At 40.1% G+C, this 21,943-nt stretch overlaps 2 non-coding genes across 2 annotated transcripts; both read right to left on the minus strand.

The window, feature by feature from the left end:
* Window positions 1–4,550: 4,550 nt before the first annotated feature.
* On the minus strand, window positions 4,551–4,658 carry LOC112787415 (small nucleolar RNA R71). The gene has a single exon (XR_003194830.1). It is a non-coding gene; the product is annotated as a small nucleolar RNA R71 (small nucleolar RNA).
* An 8,027-nt stretch (window positions 4,659–12,685) lies between these two features.
* Window positions 12,686–12,792, minus strand: LOC112788075 (small nucleolar RNA R71). Its single transcript, XR_003195456.1, has one exon. It is a non-coding gene; the product is annotated as a small nucleolar RNA R71 (small nucleolar RNA).
* Between the last annotated feature and the right edge of the window lie 9,151 nt (window positions 12,793–21,943).

Below are 21,943 nucleotides of genomic sequence, written 5' to 3' on the forward strand. Positions count from 1 at the left end.
GTGTTAAATTCACATTTCTGGACTTTACTATGAGTTTGTGTATTTTTCTGTGATTTCAGGTATTTTCTGGCTGAAATTGAGGGACTTGAGCAGAAATCAGATTCAGAGGTTGAAAAAGGACTGCTGATGCTGTTGGATTCTGACCTCCCTGCACTCAAAGTGGATTTTCTGGAGCTACAGAACTCGAAATGGAGCGCTTCCAATTGCGTTGGAAAGTAGACATCCAGGGCTTTCCAGCAATATATAATAGTCCATACTTTGGCCAAGAATTGACGACGTAAACTGGCGTTCAACGCCAGCTTTCTACCCAAATCTGGCGTCCAGCGCCAGAAAAGGATCCAAAACCAGAGTTGAACGCCCAAACTGGCACAAAAACTGGCGTTCACCTCCACAAATAGCCTCTGCACGTGCAACACTTAAGCTCAGCCCAAACACACACCAAGTGGGCCGCGGAAGTGGATTTATACATCAAATACTTACTCATGTAAACCCTAGTAGCTAGTTTATTATAAATAGGACCTCTTACTATTGTATTAGGCATCTTTGGACGCCTGGTTCTTAGATCAGAGGGGCTGGCCATCTCGGCCATGCCTGGACCTTCACTTATGTATTTTCAACGGTAGAGTTTCTACACGCCATAGATTAAGGTGTGGAGCTCTGCTGTTCCTCAAAGATTAATGCAAAGTACTACTGTTTTCTATTCAATTCTTCTTATTTCGCTTCTAAGATATCCATTCGCACCCAAGAACGTGATGAAGGTGATGATTATGTGTGACGCTCATCATCCTTCTCCCTTATGAACGCGTGCCTGACAAACACTTCTGTTCTACATGAATTAAGCTAGAATGAGTATCTCTTAGATCTCCTAACCAGAATCTTCATGGCGTAAGCTAGAATGATGGCGGCATTCAAGAGAATCCGGAAGCTCTAAACCTTGTCTGTGGTATTCTAAGTAGGATTCAATGATTGAATGACTGTGACGAGCTTCAAACTCGCGATTGTTGGGCGTTAGTGACAGACGCAAAAGGAGGGTGAATCCTATTCCAGCATGATCGAGAACCGACAGATGAATAGCCGTGCCGTGACAGGGTGCATGAGCATATTATTCACTGAGAGGAGGGGATGTAGCCACTGACAACGGTGATGCCCTTGCATACAACCAGCCATGGAAAGGAGTAAGACTAATTGGATGAAGATAGCAGGAAAGCAGAGGTTCAGAGGAACGAAAAGCATCTCCATTCACTTATCTGAAATTCCTATCAATGATTTACATAAGTACCTCTATCCCTATTCTATTATTTATTATTCGAAAACTCCATTATCAATTTATATCCGCCTGACTGAGATTTACAAGGTGACCATAGCTTGCTTCATACCAACAATCTCCGTGGGATTCGACCCTTACTCACGTAAGGTATTACTTGGACGACCCAGTGCACTTGCTGGTTAGTTGTATCGAAGTTGTGACAATTATGAATTAAGATCAGAGCACCAAGCTTTGGAGCCATTACCAGGATTTGTTCGAGCCTGGAGATCACAATTTCGTGCACCAAGTTTTTGGCGCCGTTGCCGGGGATTGTTCGAGTTTGGACAACTGACGGTTCACCTTGTTGCTCAGATTAGGTAATTTTCTTTTTGTTTTGTTTTCAAAAAATTTTCAAAAATATTTCAAAATTTTCTCCTTTGTTTTCGAAAAATGATTGAATGATTGTGACGAGCTTCAAACTCGCGATTGTTGGGCGTTAGTGACAGACGCAAAAGGAGGGTGAATCCTATTCCAGCATGATCGAGAACCGACAGATGAATAGCCGTGCCGTGACAGGGTGCATGAGCATATTATTCACTGAGAGGAGGGGATGTAGCCACTGACAACGGTGATGCCCTTGCATACAGCCAGCCATGGAAAGGAGTAAGACTAATTGGATGAAAATAGCAGGAAAGCAGAGGTTCAGAGGAACGAAAAGCATCTCCATTCACTTATCTGAAATTCCTATCAATGATTTACATAAGTACCTCTATCCCTATTCTATTATTTATTATTCGAAAACTCCATTATCAATTTATATCCGCCTGACTGAGATTTACAAGGTGACCATAGCTTGCTTCATACCAACAATCTCCGTGGGATTCGACCCTTACTCACGTAAGGTATTACTTGGACGACCCAGTGCACTTGCTGGTTAGTTGTATCGAAGTTGTGACAATTATGAATTAAGATCAGAGCACCAAGCTTTGGAGCCATTACCAGGATTTGTTCGAGCCTGGAGATCACAATTTCGTGCACCAAGTTTTTGGCGCCGTTGCCGGGGATTGTTCGAGTTTGGACAACTGACGGTTCACCTTGTTGCTCAGATTAGGTAATTTTCTTTTTGTTTTGTTTTCAAAAATTTTTCAAAAATATTTCAAAATTTTCTCCTTTGTTTTCGAAAAAAAAAATGTTTTCAAAAAATATATTTTTCTTCAGAATTTTTAAGAATGAATTCTAGTGTTTCATGAAACATGTTGAATCCTATCTGGCTGTAAAGCCATACCCAAACTGCTTTGGGATTGGTATTCAACTAATCACTCCAGTCCATGTAATTATATGTTGAAGCTTGGCTGGCTATTAAGCCATGCCTGACCCTTCGATTGGAGCTTTAAGACTAACATGGCAGGATTCCTAGAATTCATATTAAAAATTTTGGAATCCTTATTTTTTAATTTTCACAATAATTTTCGAAAAAAAAAAATTTAAAAGAAAATACAAAAAAATTAGAAAATCATAAAAATAAAAAATATTTCATGTTTCTTGTTTGAGTCTTGAGTCATATCATAAGTTTGGTGTCAATTGCATATGCATCTTGCATTTTTCGAAAATTTCATGCATTCATAGTGTTCTTCATGATCTTCAAGATGTTCTTGGTAAGTCTTCTTGTTTGATCTTGATGATTTTTTGTTTTGTGTCTTTTCATGTTTATCATATGCATTCTTGAATTCTTAGTGTCTAAGCATTAAAGAATTCTAAGTTTGGTGTCTTGCATGTTTTCTTTGCATTAAAAATTTTTCAAAAATATGTTCTTGATGTTCATCTTGACATTCAAAGTGTTCTTGGTGTTCATCTTGACATTCATAGCATTCTTGCATGCATCACATGTTTTGATCTAAAAATTTCATGCATTGCATCTTTTTAGTGTTTTTCTCTCTTGCATCATAAAAATTCAAAAATAAAAAAAAATATCTTTCCCTTTTTCTCTCATCAAATTCGAAAATTTGGGTTGACTTTTTCAAAAATTTTTAAAAATCAAGTTGTTTCTCATGAATCAAATCAAATTTTCAATTTGAAAATCTTATCTTTTTCAAAATCTTTTTCAAAAATCAAATCTTTTTCAAATTTCTTAGTTATTATCTTTCTTCTAAAAATATTTTTCAAAAATTGTTTTCTTATTTTCGAAAATAACATAATCAATTAATGTTTTGATTCAAAAATTTGAAGTTTGTTACTTGCTTGTTAAGAAAGATTCAAACTTTAAGTTCTAGAATCATATCTTGTGATTTCTTGTGAATCAAGCCATTAATTGAGATTTTAAAAATCAAATCTTTTGCAAAATTAGTTTCTAAAAATATCTTCCTATCTTATCTTTTTCAAAAATATCTTTTCAAAATATCTTTTCTAACTTCCTAACTTCTTATCTTTTCAAAATTTGTTTCAACTAACTAACTAACTTTTTGTTTGTTTCTTAACTTTTTCAAAACTACCTAACTAACTCTCTCTCTCTCATTTTCGAAAATATCTTCCCCCTTTTTCAAAATTTCTTTTTAATTTATTAATTATTTTAATTTTTAAATCTTAATTTTTGAAAATTACTAACATTTTTCAAAAACTATTTTCAAAAATCACTAACTCTTTTTCAAAAATTATTTTCGAAAATTCTCTTCTCTCTCATCTCCTTCTATTTTTTTATTCATCTACTAACATCTCTCCCTCATTCAAAAGAAAAAAAAAAGAAAAAAAAAGGGGATCTCTATTATTATTTTTTTCTGTGCCTTCTTCTTTGTCATATGAGCAGGAGCAAGGACAAGAATATTCTTGTTGAAGCAGATCCATAACCTGAAAGGACTCTGAATTACAACTAACCAGTAAGCACCTGTTAGGAATTTTCAAACAAGAAGAGGAGATGGCAGCCGAAAATAATAATAATGCAAGGAGGATGCTTGGTGACTTTACTGCACCTAATTCCAATTTACATGGAAGAAGCATCTCCATTCCTGCCATTGGAGCAAACAAATTTGAGCTGAAACCTCAATTAGTTTCTCTGATGCAGCAGAACTGCAAGTTTCATGGACTTCCATCTGAAGATCCTTTTCAGTTCTTAACTGAATTCTTGCAGATATGTGATACTGTTAAGACTAATGGAGTAGATCCTGAAGTCTACAGGCTCATGCTTTTCCCTTTTGCTGTAAGAGACAGAGCTAAATTATGGTTGGATTCTCAACCCAAAGACAGCCTGAACTCTTGGGATAAGCTGGTCACGGCTTTCTTAGCCAAGTACTTTCCTCCTCAAAAGCTGAGCAAGCTTAGAGCTGATGTTCAAACCTTCAGACAGAAAGAAGGTGAATCCCTCTATGAAGCTTGGGAAAGATACAAACAGTTGACCAAAAAGTGTCCTTCTGACATGCTTTCAGAATGGACCATCCTGGATATATTCTATGATGGTTTATCTAAGCTATCAAAGATGTCACTGGACACTTCTGCAGGTGGATCCATTCACCTAAAGAAAACGCCTGCAGAAGCTCAAGAACTCATTGACATGGTTGCTAATAACCAGTTCATGTACACTTCTGAAAGGAATCCTGTGAGTAATGGGACGCCTATGAAGAAGGGAGTTCTTGAGGTTGATACTCTGAATGCCATATTGGCTCAGAATAAAATATTGACTCAGCAAGTCAATATGATCTCTCAGAGTCTGCATGGAATGCAAGCTGCATCCAACAGTACTCAAGAGGCATCTTCTGAAGAAGAAGCTTATGATCTTGAGAACCCTGCAATAGCAGAGGTAAATTACTTAGGTGAACCTTATGGAAACACCTATAACTCAACATGGAGAAATCATCCAAATTTCTCATGGAAGGATCAAAAGCCCCAACAAGGCTTTAATAATGGTGGAAGAAACAGGTTTAGCAATAGCAAACCTTTTCCATCATCAACTCAGCAACAGACAGAGAACTCTGAACAAAATGCTTCTAATTTAGCAAATCTAGTCTCTGATCTATCTAAGGCCACTGTAAGTTTCATGAATGAAACAAGGTCTTCCATTAGAAATCTGGAAGCACAAGTGGGCCAGCTGAGTAAAAGGATCACTGAAATCCCTCCTAGTACTCTCCCAAGCAATACAGAAGAGAACCCAAAAGGAGAGTGCAAGGCCATTGACATAAGCGCCATGGCCGAACCTATGAGGAGAGGAGAGGACGTGAATCCCAAGGAGGAAGACCTCCTGGGACGTCCAGTGATCAATAAGGAGCTTCCCTCTGAGGAACCAAAGGACTCTGAGGCTCATCTAGAGACCATAGAGATTCCATTGAACCTCCTTATGCCCTTCATGAGCTCTGATGAGTATTCCTCTTCTAAAGAGAATGAGGATGTTACTGAAGAGCAAACTGCCAAGTTTCTTGGTGCAATCATGAAGCTGAATGCCAAATTATTTGGCATTGATACTTGGGAAGTTGAACCTCCTTTGTTCATCAATGAACTAAGTAATCTGGATCAACTGACATTACCTCAGAAGAGACAGGATCCTGGAAAGTTCATAATATCCTGCACCATAGGCACCATGATCTTTAAGGCTCTGTGTGACCTTGGTTCAGGAATAAACCTCATGCCCCTCTCTGTAATAGAGAAACTGGGAATCTATGGGGTGCAAGCTGCTAAAATCTCATTAGAGATGGCAGACAGCTCAAGAAAACAGGCTTATGGACAAGTAGAGGACGTGTTAGTAAAGGTTGAAGGCCTTTACATCCCTGCTGATTTCATAGTCCTGGATACTGGAAAGGAAGAGGATGAATCCATCATCCTAGGAAGACCTTTCCTGGCCACAGCAAGAGCTGTGATTGATGTTGACAGAGGTGAAATATTCCTTCAATGGAATGAGAACTCCCTTGTGTTTAAAACTCAAGGATCTCCCTCTGCAACCATGGAGAGGAAGCAGAAAAAGCTTCTCTCCAAGCAGAGTCAACTAGAGCCCCCATAGTCAAACTCTAAGTTTGGTGTTGGGAGGCCACAACCAAACTCTAAGTTTGGTGTTGAACTCCCATATCCAAACTCTAAGTTTGGTGTTGGAGAGTCTCAACAAAGCTCTGCACATCTGTGAGGCTCCATGAGAGCCCACTGTCAAGCTATTGACATTAAAGAAGCGCTTGTTGGGAGGCAACCCAATGTTTATCTAATTCTTATTTTTATTGTTTTTCATGTTTTCTTAGGTTCATGATCATGTGGAGTCACAAAATAAATATAAAAATTGAAAACGGAATAAAAAACAGCAGAAGAAAAATCACACCCTGGAGGAGCATCTGTCTGGCGTTCAAACGCCAGAACAAAGCATAGTTCTGGCGCTGAACGCCCAGAATGGGAGCATCCTGGCGCTGAACGCCCAGAACAAGCATGGTTCTGGCGTTCAACGCCAGAAATGGCAGCAAAGGGGCGTTGAACGCCCAAAATGGGCACCAACCTGGCGCTGAACGCCCAGAGTTGTGTGCAAGGGCATTTTGCATGCCTAAATTGGTGCAGGGATGTAAATGCCTTGACACCTCAAGATCTGTGGACCCCACAGGATCCCCACCTACCTTCACTCACTCTCTTCTCTCTTCTCAATCATCCTCTATTCCCAATAAACACTCATCCCTTCTGTCTTCCATTTACCACTCACACCCATACACCTACTTACCTTCAAAAATTCAACATCTCTTCCCCACCCAATCCCACCCATATGGCCGAATACACACAGCCATCCATCTCCTCCATATCCTCTTCTTCTTCTATTCTTTCTTCTTTTGCTCGAGGGCGAGCAACATTCTAAGTTTGGTGTGGTAAAAGCATAGCTTTTTTGTTTTTTCCATAACCATTGATGGCACCTAAGGCCAGAGAAACCTCTAGAAAGAGGAAAGGAAAGACAAAAGCTTCCATCAAGGGTCTCTAGCTCAGTGGTAGAACATTTGACTGCAAATCAAGAGATCCCTGAGATACCTCAGGGGATACATTTTCTTCCACACAATTATTGGAAGCAACTAAGGGTGGAACATCAAGAGCACTCCATCATCCTTCATGAAATCAGAGAAGATCTAAAAGCAATGAAGGAGGAGCAACAAAGAGAAGGAAGAGACATAGAAGAGCTCAAGGACATCATTGGTTCCTCAAGAAGGAAACGCCACCATCACTAAGGTGGATTCATTCCTTGTTCTTATTTCTTCTGTTTTTCGTTTTCTATGTTATGTACTTATCTGTGTTTGTGTCTTCATTACATGATCATTAGTAGTTAGTAACTATGTCCTAAAGTTATAAATGTTCTATGAATCCATCACCTCTCTTAAATGAAAAATGTTTTAATTCAAAAGAACAAGAAGTACATGAGTTTCGAATTTATCCTTGAACTTAGTTTAATTATATTGATGTGGTGATAATGCTTCTTGTTTTCTGAATGTATGCTTGAACAGTGCATATGTCTTTTGAAGTTGTTGTTTAAGAATGTTAAATATGTTGGCTCTTGAAAGAATGATGACTAGGAGACATGTTATTTGATAATCTGACAAATCATAAAAATGATTCTTGAAGCAAGAAAAAGCAGCAAAGAGCAAAGCTTGCAGAAAAAAAAAAAAACAAAAAATAGGCGAAAAAAAAAATAGAAAGAAAAAGCAAGCAGAAAAAGCCAAAAGCTCTTAAAACCAAGAGGCAAGAGCAAAAAGCCAATAACCCTTAAAACCAAAAGGCAAGGGCAAATAAAAAGGATCCCAAGGCTTTGAGCATCAGTGGATAGGAGGGCCTAAAGGAATAAAATCCTGGTCTAAGCAGCTAAACCAAGCTGTCCCTAACCATGTGCTTGTGGCGTGTAGGTGTCAAGTGGAAACTTGAGACTGAGCGGTTAAAGTCAAGGTCCAAAGCAAAAAAAGAGTGTGCTTAAGAACCCTGGACACCTCTAATTGGGGACTTTAGCAAAGCTGAGTCACAATCTGAAAAGGTTCACCCAATTATGTGTCTGTGGCATTTATGTATCCGGTGGTAATACTGGAAAACAAAGTGCTTAGGGCCACGGCCAAGACTCATAAAGAAGCTGTGTTCAAGAATCATCATACTAAACTAGGAGAGTCAATAACACTATTCGAAATCTGAAGTTCCTATAGATGCCAATCATTCTGAACCTCAATGGATAAAGTGAGATGCCAAAACTATTCAAGAGGCAAAAAGCTATAAGTCCCGCTCATATGATTGGAGCTATGTTTCATTGATAGTTTGGAATTTATAGTATATTCTATTCTTTTTATCCTACTTGATTTTCAGTTGCTTGGGGACAAGCAACAATTTAAGTTTGGTGTTGTGATGAGCGGATAATTTATACGCTTTTTGGCATTGTTTTTAGTATGTTTTTAGTAGGATCTAGTTACTTTTAGGGATGTTTTTAATAGATTTTGTGTTAAATTCACATTTCTGGACTTTACTATGAGTTTGTGTGTTTTTCTGTGATTTCAGGTATTTTCTGGCTGAAATTGAGGGACTTGAGCAGAAATCAGATTCAGAGGTTGAAAAAGGACTGCTGATGCTGTTGGATTCTGACCTCCCTGCACGCAAAGTGGATTTTCTGGAGCTACAAAACTCGAAATGGCGCGCTTCCAATTGCGTTGGAAAGTAGACATCCAGGGCTTTCCAGAAATATATAATAGTCCATACTTTGGCCAAGAATTCACGACGTAAACTGGCGTTCAACGCCAGCTTTCTACCCAAATCTGGCGTCCAGCGCCAGAAAAGGATCCAAAACCAGAGTTGAACGCCCAAACTGGCACAAAAACTGGCGTTCAACTCCACAAATGGCCTCTGCACGTGCAACACTTAAGATCAGCCCAAACACACACCAAGTGGGCCCCGGAAGTGGATTTATACATCAAATACTTACTCATGTAAACCCTAGTAGCTAGTTTATTATAAATAGGACCTCTTACTATTGTATTAGGCATCTTTGGACGCCTGGTTCTTAGATCAGAGGGGCTGGCCATCTCGGCCATGCCTGGACCTTCACTTATATATTTTCAACGGTAGAGTTTCTACACGCCATAGATTAAGGTGTGGAGCTCTGCTGTTCCTCAAAGATTAATGCAAAGTACTACTGTTTTCTATTCAATTCTTCTTATTTCGCTTCTAAGATATCCATTCGCACCCAAGAACGTGATGAAGGTGATGATTATGTGTGACGCTCATCATCCTTCTCCCTTATGAACGCGTGCCTGACAAACACTTCTATTCTACATGAATTAAGCTAGAATGAGTATCTCTTAGATCTCCTAACCAGAATCTTCGTGGCGTAAGCTAGAATGATGGCGGCATTCAAGAGAATCCGGAAGGTCTAAACCTTGTCTATGGTATTCTGAGTAGGATTCAATGATTGAATGACTGTGACGAGCTTCAAACTCGCGATTGTTGGGCGTTAGTGACAGACGCAAAAGGAGGGTGAATCCTATTCCAGCATGATCGAGAACCGACAGATGAATAGCCGTGCCGTGACAGGGTGCGTGAGCATATTATTCACTGAGAGGAGGGGATGTAGCCACTGACAACGGTGATGCCCTTGCATACAGCCAGCCATGGAAAGGAGTAAGACTAATTGGATGAAGATAGCAGGAAAGCAGAGGTTCAGAGGAACGAAAAGCATCTCCATTCGCTTATTTGAAATTCCTATCAATGATTTACATAAGTACCTCTATCCCTATTCTAATATTTATTATTCGAAAACTCCATTATCAATTTATATCCGCCTGACTGAGATTTACAAGGTGACCATAGCTTGCTTCATACCAACAATCTCCGTGGGATTCGACCCTTACTCACGTAAGGTATTACTTGGATGACCCAGTGCACTTGCTGGTTAGTTGTATCGAAGTTGTGACAATTATGAATTAAGATCAGAGCACCAAGCTTTGGAGCCATTACCAGGATTTGTTCGAGCCTGGAGATCACAATTTCGTGCACCAGCAGGCTGTATGTGATCAACTCCTTTCTTATGGGATCGCCAATACTCTTCCAGATCTGAACTCCAGGGTTAGTTCGGATCCAGTCTGATTGAGGATGAAGCTCCTGCAGTTCATTTTCCTTAGTGATCCTACTCAAAATGCCACAGACAAGGTCGAATCTTTCAGATCAGAGAATGATGCATCTTTGGTTCTAGCCTCTACCACAAAGACTCTAATCTCCCCATACCTCGGCTGAACTGGTGTCTTAAGAAGTTCCCAATGAAGTTGTGGATTAGCTGTCTAAGAGATGTATGACCAAGCTAGTTGATAAACCACTATTTTATAGTTTATCTTGTGCTCAATTGAGTGGTTTTTATCAAGTCTTTGCACACGTATTCATACAATTTGTATGATTTTATAATTCCTTCCCAATTTTGTTCTATGGTTGAAAACTTGCTCCCTAAGCCTTTAAATTGTATATTTTAATTCCTCTTTATACCGTTCAATACCGTGATCTGTGTGTTAAGTGTTTCAGGCTTTACAGAGCAGGAATGGCTTAGAGGATGGAAAGGAAGCTTGCAAAAATGGAAGGAACACAAGAAACTAAGGAGCTGACCAGCGAGGAACGACGCGTGCGCGTACTTGACGCGTACGCGTGACAGCGAAGATGACCATCGATGCGTACGCGTGACTGACACGTACGCGTGACTTGTATGCATGACTGACGCATACGCGTGACATGCGCCACGTGCAAAAAACACTGTGGGCGATTTTGGACTGAGTTTGGACCCAGTTTTCGGCCCAGAAACATAAACTAGAGCCAAGAGACAAGCAGAGACTCAAAACACATCGACACATTCACATTACACAGTTTTAGCCTAGTTTGGAATCTTAGGGAGAGAATTCTAGCACTTCCTCCAGGGTTCTTCATATTCATAGTTTTTAGAGTTTTATGCTTTTGATTTGGACATTGAGAAAAGTCACTACCTCTGTTGAAGTTTCCATTATTCTAGTTTGTTTCCTTATTCTTTTACTTTTTAATTGCCTATTAACCCTGTTCAGATATGGATGTTTATGATTTTGGGATTTATTAATGCAAAGAACTACTTTTACCTTTAATTAATTTTTAACAAGTATTTAATTTATTATGTTTTCTTTTTATTCCCTTTATATGTCTGTGAAGTTGATATTCATGTCAATGGAGTAGACTCCTAACTTGACTTTGGAGTTAATTAATAGGAGAACCTTGAGTTAGAATACTCAAGTGTTAATTTTAATTGGAAGTTGTTGGATGACTTTCTAGTCTCTAACTCTAATCCTTCCTTAAGGAGAGGATTAGGACTTGAGGTTTATAGTTGGTTAGTTAGTTACTTGACTTTCCCTTATCAGGTAAGGGATGACTAAGTAGAACAACAACCTCTTAATATTACACTTGGAAAAATTCAACAATGATAGAACTTCCAATTAATCTTCTCTGGGTCAAGGCTTTTATTTCGATTATATAAATTCTCTCATTAATTTTCATTGCCTTAATTTACAATTATTTACTTTTCTATTCTTCAACCTTAAAATTTCTGGGAAAACTCCTGCTCAATAAAATAGCACTCTTTTGTCAACTCGTTGGAAGACGATCTGAAAATTCTACTCCCAGTATTTTTTATTCTAATTTTGTGACAACCCTTTCTAAAATGATAAGCAGAATTTTCGTCAGTTAAGAACTGTACTCGCAACGCTGTTCTTATTATAAATTCTTAATCGGCAATTTTTTACCACATCAATTTTTGGCGTCGTTGCCGGGGATTTGCAATAGTGTGCTAAATTATTGGTTGGTGTAAATATTTTTAAATTGATTTAATTGTGTATTTTATTTTATTTTATTTTATTACCATGAGCTATATATTTCTTTAATTGAATGACGCGTTCACTGCCTGACCCGAGCTTAGCCGCGTTTGATCCTGAAATTGAAAAAACTATTTTACGTATTAGGCAAGCTCGGTGTCGGTTAGCCTTTGAGGGTGGTGAAGTGGTTACTATCAATTCACCAGTCTCATCTGAGGGCGAATCTGAAGCGCCGTTTGAGGAAGAAACAAGCTTCTCTTCTACTAATTCGGTTGATTCACGTGCAAGTAGTATGGCGGAGCCCAGAAGTATTACTCTCCAGGAAGCAGGAGCTCCAGACTTTACACTGCAACAGTATCAAGCGCGTCACCCAAATCTGGCTACAGATTTTAAACTGAAGACTCTAATCAACCTACTGCCCAAGTTTCATAGCTTACCTGCTCAAGAGCCTATCAAGCACCTCAGGAATTTTCAGACAGCCTACTCTACTACTAGGCGTCATGGTGCAGATGAAACTACTATTTGGCTGTATGCCTTCCCGTTTTCTCTTGAGGAAAAGGTAAGGGAGTGGTTCTACACTCAACCTGAAGCAGTCGTTACCAATTGGGATCTACTCAGAAGGGAGTTCCTAGAGAAATACCTTCCAGCTGAAGTTACAGACAGACTGAGAAAAGAAATTTCCTGTATTATCCAAGATGACTCAGAAACTCTATACGAATACTGGGAACGCTTCAGGAATCTCCTGGACTCCTGTCCCCATCATAAGATTGACCAGATGGTGTTGATCAGTTACTTCACTCAAGGCATGAAGCCTTAGGACAAGATCACATTAGATGCTGCAAGGAATGGCTCTCTGAAGAAGTACAAGACGGCGGCAGAAGCGTGGCAGCTGATCGCCGATCTAGCTGAGTCTACCTGGAATGCTAGGCATAGGACCAACCATCCCAAGGCTGTTGCGGAGGTTTCCTCTAGTAGTGAGACTGCTGCTCTCACACAAACTCTGGGAGAGATGACCAACATACTAAAGTAGCTACAACTGAATCAACAGCAACCTCAGCATCCCCCACAGCAACAGAGTCAACAGTTGGTTCCTCAGCGAGTGTGCGGGATATGTGCATGCTATAGTCATTACATTGATGAGTGTCCGCAACTCCAACAAGAAGACAACACCTTGACAGCTACTCATAACTTCTATGACCGTCCAAATCAAGGATACTATCAACAAGGTGACAATTACAACCAAGGTTGGCAAGACAACTCCAACCAGGGGTGGAGAGATAATTCCAACCAAGGCTAGAGGGACAACTATAACAGAGGAGGCAGAGACAACTAGGGAAATCAGAGGTGGAATAATAATAATAATAACAATCAGCATAACCGGTATCAGCAGAATCCTCCCTATCAACAGCAGAACTAAAACCAGCCTTACAGAGCACCTCACCTAAGGCAGTCCCAAGTACCTCAGAACAACCAACAGCAGACCCCTTAGATTACTTATCCCACTTCCTCTTCTAATGATGAGATACTTCGCTCCCTTGCACAAGGACAACAAGACATGTAGACTACACTTAACTCTACCATAAACGGTCTGAATACCACTTTACAAGCTCTCGTCTCCCGGATAGATTCATTAGCTACTCCCAACAATCAGCCTTCAAGCTCCAGTGTAATTCCTTCTCAACCTTTACCCAACCCCAAAGGTGAAATCAATGCCATCACCTTGAGGTCTGAAACTATACTACAAGAGAGGAGTCATGAGGAGCCAAGCCCACTAAGAAAACGCCCCAGTTGAGGACATGGTTGAAGTAGAGGATGTTGAAGAGGAAGATAAAGTACAAGACATGGTTGAAGAAGAAGCAACTCAACCAAGGAATTGGTAACCAAAGGAAATTGAAGCTACAAGAGACGCCATTCCTATCCCCTTTCCACACCTTGCAAGGAAGCCCAGAAAGTAGATGGAGTTCGATCCCAAACTGGTAGAAATCTTCAAAAAGGTTGAGGTAACTATTCCCCTTTTTGATGCTATTCAGCAAATACCTAAATATGCAAAGTTTCTAAAAGATTTGTGCATGCATAAGGATAAGACTAATGAGTTAGAAACTATTCCTTTAGGTAGTTCTATATCTGCTTTAATGGGTGATATACTAGAAAAATGTAGTGATCCGAGTCCATCCATGGTTTCCTGTACCATTGGGGGTGTAATATTTTCTGAATGCATGTGTGATTTAGGAGTGTGCATGAGTATTATGCCATTGTCTGTATATGATGCTTTGAGGCTCCCTCCCTTAAAAAGGTCGACAGCTCATTTTGTTTTAGCAGATAAAAGCATAATCACAATGGTTGGAATTGCTGAGGACGTGCTGGTGAGCATTAAGGGGCTCACATTTCCCATTGACTTCTATATCTTGGAGATGCCCCCTAATGACTCAGGAAGACCATCATCCATCCTTCTTGGAAGGCCATTCCTGAAGACTTCAAAGTTCAAGTTGGATGCCTTTTCAGGAACTTATTCTTTTGAGATAGACAGCCGAGCAGTGAGCTTCAATCTGGATAAAGCTATAAAGCACCCTCCGGAACATCATTCCATCTTCCAGTGCGACATCATTGATGAGACCATGGCTAAAGTCCACCAGGAAGAAGTAGAAGAGATGCACATGGAGCAAGGTGCAAGTGTGGGGAAACCCTCTGAGCCTATTGAAGATCACTTGCCCCCACCAATGGCTCTAGAATATCAAGTGTCTAGCCATGAGTAGAAATTGGAGTTAAAGCCCCTTCCGCCCCACCTCAAGTATGCTTACCTTGAGGATAATCACAAGCTCCCAGTTATCATTGCAAGGGAACTCACATCCCAACAGGAAGAGCAATTGCTTCGTGTGCTGAGAAGACACAAGAAAGCCATTGGGTGGAGCTTGGCGGATATAGTAGGCATTAGCCCTAAAGTCTGTGAGCACCGGATATTTTTAGAAAAGGGAGCAAGGCCTGTCCGTCAACCTCAAAGGTGGCTGAACCCCACCATTTTAGAAGTTGTCAAGAAGGAAGTGACCAGGCTGCTAGAAGCTGATGTCATCTACCCCCATCTCATATAGTAAATGGGTCAGCCCAGTACAAGTGGTGTGATGAGCGGATATTTTATACCCTTTTTGGGGTTAATTTCATATAGTTTTGAGTATGTTCTAGTTAGTTTTTAGTCTATTTTCATTATTTTTTAGGAAAAATTCATATTTCTGGACTTTACTATGAGTTTTGTATTTTTCTGTAATTTCAGGTATTTTTCTGGCTGAAATTGAAGGAGCTGAGCAAAAATCTGATTCAGGCTGAAAAAGGACTGTTGATGCTGTTGGATTCTGACCTCCCTGCACTCAAAGTGGATTTTCTAGAGCTACAGAACTCGAAATGGCATGCTTCTAATTGCGTTGGAAAGTAGACATTCAGGGCTTTCCAGAAATATATAATAGTCTATACTTTGCACAAGGATAGACGACGTAAACTGGCGTTCAACGCCAGTTCTCTGCCCAATTCTGGCGTCCAGCGCCAGAAAAGGATCAAAAGCTGGAGTTGAACGCCCAAACTGGCACAAAAACTGGCGTTCAACTCCACAAATGGCCTCTGCACGTGAATTGCTTAAATCTCAGCCCTAGCACACACCAAGTGGGTCCCAAAAGTGGATCTCTGCATCATCCATCATAGTTTACTCATTTTTTGTAAACCTAGGCTACTAGTTTAGTATTTAAACAACTTTTAGAGACTTATTTTGCATCTCATGACATTTTAGATCTGAACTTTGTACTCTTTGACGGCATGAGTCTCTAAACTCCATTGTTGGGGGTGAGGAGCTCTGCTGTGTCTCGATGAATTAATGCAAGTATTTTTGTTTTCCATTCAAACACGCTTGTTCCTATCTAAGATGTTCATTCGCGCTTAGCTGTGATGGAGGTGATGATCTGTGACACTCATCACCTTCCTCAAACCATGAACGTGTGCCTGACAACCACCTCTGTTCTATATACGATTGAATGAGTATCTCTTAGATTCCTTAATCAGAATCTCCGTCGTATAAGCTAGAACTGCTGGCGGCATTCATGAGAATCCGGAAAGTCTAAACCTTGTCTGTGGTATTCGGAGTAGGATTCAATGATCGAATTACTGTGATGAGCTTCAAACTTGCAAGTGCTGGGCATTCGTGACAGACGCAAAAGGACGAAGAATCCTATTCCAGTATGATCAAGAACCGACAGATGATTAGCCGTGCTGTGACAGAGCATGTGAGCATATTCTTCACTGAGAGGATGGGATGTAGCCATTGACGACGGTGAACCCCTACATACAGCTTGCCATAGGAGGACGTGCGTGCGTGAAGAAGAAGACAGAGCAAAGCAGAGATTTAGAAGACAAAGCATCTCCAAAACTCCAACATATTCTCCATTACTGCATAACAAGTAACCTTTAATCATGCTCTCTTGTTTATTCGCAACTCAATTGATAAACATAATTGACTTCCTGACTAAGATTTACAAGATAACCATAGATTGCTTCAAACCAACAATCTCCGTGGGATTCGACCCTTACTAACGTGAGGTATTACTTGGACGACCCAGTGCACTTGCTGGTCAGTGGTACGAGTTGTGAAAAGTGTGATTCACAATTTGTGCACCAAGTTTTTGGCACCGTTGCCGGGGATTGTTCGTGTTTGAACAACTGACAGTTTATTTTGTTTCTTAGATTAGGAAAATTTTTCTTTTTGGTTTAGAGTCTCTTATTATTGTTCTTGGTTAAAAAAAAATTATATATATATATATATATATACTTCTTCAAAACAAGTGTTACATTCATAACTCATTTGGCTAGAGCGTTAATCTGTGTTCTTGGTAATTGGGTTAGAATCTTTTATATTCTTTTCAAAACCTTCCTTTTCATAAATAATAATTTCTCTATATTGTGTGCCAAACTTTAAGTTTGGTGTTTTCTTGTTAATTTTTCTTAAAATTTTCGAAAATTTATTTTGATCTTAAAATTTTTAAGTTTGGTGTTCCTTGGTGTTTTCCCTCCAAAATTTTCGAAAATAAGGAGCATTAGATCTAAAAATTTTAAATCTTGTGCTATCTTATTGTTTTTCTCTTTCCTCTTAAAAATCAAAAATATATTTTCTCTCTATTTTAAAAACAATTTTTCGAAATATATTTTTAAAAATTCAGATTTTTATTTCAAAATTTAAAACTTTTTTTTTCAAAATCATCATATCCTTTTTAAAACTTCCTAACCACTTTCTCTCTCCTCAGTTTTTCGAAAATCTTCACTCAATTTTAATTTATTTTAATTTATTTCATTTTCGAAATAAATTAATAAATAAATAAATAAAAATATTTTCTCTATTTTACATCATCTCCCTTTCTCCATCATGGACCTAATCGGAAATGAACAGTCTAAGAGGACTCTGGGGTCATATTCTAACCCCTCTACTGCTTTATATGAGAGTAGTATCTGCATACCCTCCATTGGAGTCAGTAGCTTTGAGCTGAATCCTCAGCTCATTATCATGGTGCAGCAAAGTTGCCAGTATTCCGGTCTTCCATAGGAAGAACCTACAGAGTTTCTGGCACAATTTTTACAAATTGCTGACACAGTACATGATAAAGAAATAGATCAGGATGTCTACAGACTATTACTGTTTCCATTTGCTGTAAAAGATCAAGCTAAGAGGTGGTTAAATAACCAACCTAAGGCCAGCATAAGGACATGGAAACAGCTGACAGAAAAATTCCTGAATCAATACTTTCTCCCAAAACGGATGACACAGCTAAGGCTGGACATCCAAGGCTTTAAACAAGGAGATAATGAATCTCTTTATGATGCCTGGGAGAGATACAGAGAGATGCTAAGAAAATGCCCCTCTGAAATGTTTTCAGAGTGGGTTCAGTTAGACATCTTCTACTATGGGCTTGCAGAAGGAGCTCAGATGTCTCTAGATTACTCAGCTGGTGGATCTATCCACACGAGAAAGACAATTGAAGAGGCTCAAGAGCTCATTGATACAGTTGCCAGGAATCAGCATCTGTACCTAAGCAGTGACCCTTCCATGAAAGAAGAGGTTAAAACAGCAACTGCTGAACTCAGTCCTGTGAAACAAGCTGCTGAATTCAATCAGCAATTGGACTTCCTAACAAAGCAATTAGCCGAATTCAAAGATAGACTACAAGAGACAAGGATGGCTAATATACATATGGAAGAACAGTTTAAGCAAACAAAGCAGCAACTGTCAAGACAAATAGCAGAAGAATGCCAAGCAGTTCAACTAAGAAGTGGGAAAACATTAAATACCCCACCTCAAGGCAGAAAAAAGCTAAGAAATGAACAAACCACCCAAAATTCTCCTAAGGACAGTAAGAGCCCAGGAAAAAGTAATTCTGGAACTAAAACGCCAGAAAATTTGTGGAAGGCTGGCGCTGAACGCCCAGACCATGGTCAGGACTGGCGTTCAACGCCAGAAACAAGGCAGGACTGGCGTTCAACGCCAGAAATGGGCAAGGATCTGGCGTTGAACGCCCAAACTGGGCAAGATCTGGCGCTGAACGCCCAAAATGGGCATAATTCTGGCGTTCAGACGCCAGGAACAGACAAGGAGTTGGCGTCTAACGTCACTCCAGTTTCTAACTCTGGCACTCAATTGCCAGTGAGGGATCAGACACACACAAATGTTGATAACAACCCCTCTAAAAAGGCTTCTTCAACCACTTCTGTAGGCAATAAACCTGCAGCAACTACGGTTGAGGAATATAAAGCCAATATACCTTATCCTCAAAAACTCCGGAAAGAGGAACAGGATAAGCAATTTGCTCGCTTTGCAGATTATCTCAGGACTCTTGAAATAAAGATTCCATTTGCAGAAGCACTCGAGCAAATACCTTCTTATGCCAAGTTCATGAAAGAGATCTTGAGTCATAAAAAGGATTGGAGAGAAACAGAAAGAGTTCTCCTCACTGAAGAATGCAGTGCAGTCATTCTGAAGAGCTTTTCTGAAAAGCTTAAAGATCCTGGGAGTTTTCTGATACCATGCATATTAGAAGGTAATTGCACCAAGACAGCCTTATGCGATCTTGGGGCAAGCATCAACTTAATACCTGCATCCACTATCAGAAAGCTTGGCTTAACTGACGAAGTTAAACCGACCCGGATATGTCTCCAACTTGCGGATGGCTCCACTAAATACCCATCAGGCGTGATTGAAGACATGATTGTCAGGGTTGGGCCATTCGCCTTTCCCACTGACTTTGTTGTGCTGGAAATGGAGGAGCACAAGAGTGCTACTCTCATTCTAGGAAGACCCTTCCTAGCAACTGGACGATCCCTCATTAACGTCCAACAGGGGGAAATAACCCTGAGAGTCAATGATGATGAGTTCAAGTTGAACGCTGTCAAAGCCATGCAGCATCTAGACACATCAACAGACTGCATGAAAGTTGATCTTATTGACTCTTTGGTAGAAGAGATCAACATGGCTGAGAGTCTCGAATCAGAGTTGAAACATATCTTTAAAGATGTTCAGCCTGATTTGGAGGACTCAGAGGACATGAAAGAGCCTCTGAAATTTCTTCTGGAAGAGGAAAAACCTCCTAAACCCGAGCTCAAGCCATTACCACCATCCTTGAAATATGCATTTCTCGGAGAAGGTGATACTTTTCCAGTGATCATAAGCTCTGCTTTAAATTCACAGGAAGAGGAGGCACTTATTCAGGTGCTAAGGACACACAAGACAGCTCTTGGGTGGTCCATAGGTGACCTTAAGGGCATAAGCCCAGCTAGATGCATGCACAAAATCTTATTGGAGGATAATGCCAAACTAGTGGTTCAACCACAGAGGCGGCTAAATCCAGCCATGAAAGAAGTAGTGCAGAAAGAGGTCACCAAACTACTAGAGGCTGGGATTATTTATCCTATTTCTGATAGCCCCTGGGTGAGCCCTGTCCAAGTCGTCCCAAAAAAGGGAGGCATGACAGTGATTCATAATGAAAAAAATGAACTGGTTCCTGCAAGAACAGTTACAGGGTGGCGCATGTGTATTGACTATAGAAGGCTCAATACAGCCACCAGAAAGGATCATTTTCCTTTACCATTCATAGACCAGATGCTAGAAAGACTAGCAGGTCATGATTATTACTGCTTTTTGGATGGCTACTCAGGCTATAACCAGATTGTAGTAGATCCCCAGGATCAAGAGAAAACAGCATTCACATGTCCATCCGGAGTGTTTGCTTATAGAAGGATGCTATTTGGGCTATGTAATGCGCCTGCAACCTTCCAGAGATGCATGCTCTCTATTTTCTCTGATATGGTGGAAAAATTTTTGGAAGTCTTCATGGATGACTTCTCAGTATATGGAGACTCATTCAGCTCCTGTCTTGATCACCTGAAACTTGTTCTGAAAAGATGCCAAGAGACCAACCTAGTTTTAAACTGGGAAAAGTGTCACTTCATGGTGACTGAAGGAATTGTCCTTGGGCATAAAATCTCAAACAAGGGAATAGAGGTGGATCAAGCAAAAATAGAGGTAATTGAAAAATTACCACCACCTGCCAATGTCAATCAGAAGCTTTCTGGGGCATGCAGGATTCTATAGGAGGTTTATAAAGGATTTTTCAAAAATCGCAAAACCTCTAAGCAATCTGCTAGCTGCTGACACACCATTTGTGTTTGACACAGAGTGCCTGCAGGCGTTTGAAACGCTAAAAGCTAAGCTGGTCACAGCACCAGTCATTTCTGCACCAGACTGGATGCTACCATTTGAGCTAATGTGTGATGCCAGTGATCATGCCATTGGTGCAGTATTGGGACAGAGGCATGACAAGCTTCTGCATGTCATTTATTATGCCAGTCGCGTTCTAAATGATGCCCAAAAAAATTACACAACCACAGAAAAAGAATTACTTGCAGTGGTTTACGCCATTGACAAGTTCAGATCATACTTAGTAGGATCAAAAGTGATTGTGTATATTGACCATGCTGCTCTTAAATATCTACTCACAAAGCAAGATTCAAAACCCAGGCTCATCAGATGGGTATTACTTCTGCAAGAGTTTGATGTAGAAATAAGAGACAGAAAAGGGACAGAGAACCAAGTGGCTGATCATCTGTCCCGGATAGAGCCAGTGGAAGGGACGTCCCTCCCCTTTCTTGAGATCTCTGAGACGTTTCCTGATGAGCATTTATTTGCCATTCAGGAAGCACCATAGTTTGCCGATATTGCAAACTATAAAGTTGCAAGGTTCATACCCAAGGAGTACAACAGGATACAAAAGAAGAAATTAATTACTGATGCAAAGTATTACTTGTGGGATGAACCCTATCTCTTTAAGAGATGTGCAGACGGAATAATCCGTAGGTGTGTGCCTAGAGAAGAGGCACAAAGGATCCTATGGCATTGCCATGGATCTCAATATGGAGGCCATTTCGGAGGTGAGCAAACAGCCACCAAGGTCCTCCAATGTGGCTTCTATTGGCCCACACTTTATAAAGATTCCCGAGAGTTTGTACGTAACTGTGACAGTTGCCAAAGAGCTGGTAATCTGCCTCATGGTTACGCCATGCCTCAACAAGGAATCTTGAAAATTAAGTTGTTTGACGTATGGGGAATTGACTTCATGGGACCTTTCCCACCATCATACTCAAACACTTATATTCTGGTGGCAGTTGACTATGTATCAAAATGGGTTGAAGCTATTGCCACACCCACCAATGATACTAAAACAGTGCTGAAGTTCCTCCAGAAACATATCTTTAGCAGGTTTGGTGTCCCTAGAGTACTAATCAGTGATGGGGGCACTCACTTCTGCAATAAACAGCTTTACTCTGCCATGGTTCGATATGAAATTCGCCACAAGGTGGCCACTCCATATCATCCACAAACCAATGGGCAAGCTGAAGTCTC

The sequence above is a fragment of the Arachis hypogaea genome, chromosome 20, assembly GCF_003086295.3.
Source record: "Arachis hypogaea cultivar Tifrunner chromosome 20, arahy.Tifrunner.gnm2.J5K5, whole genome shotgun sequence".
NCBI classification, from domain to species: Eukaryota; Viridiplantae; Streptophyta; class Magnoliopsida; order Fabales; family Fabaceae; genus Arachis; species Arachis hypogaea.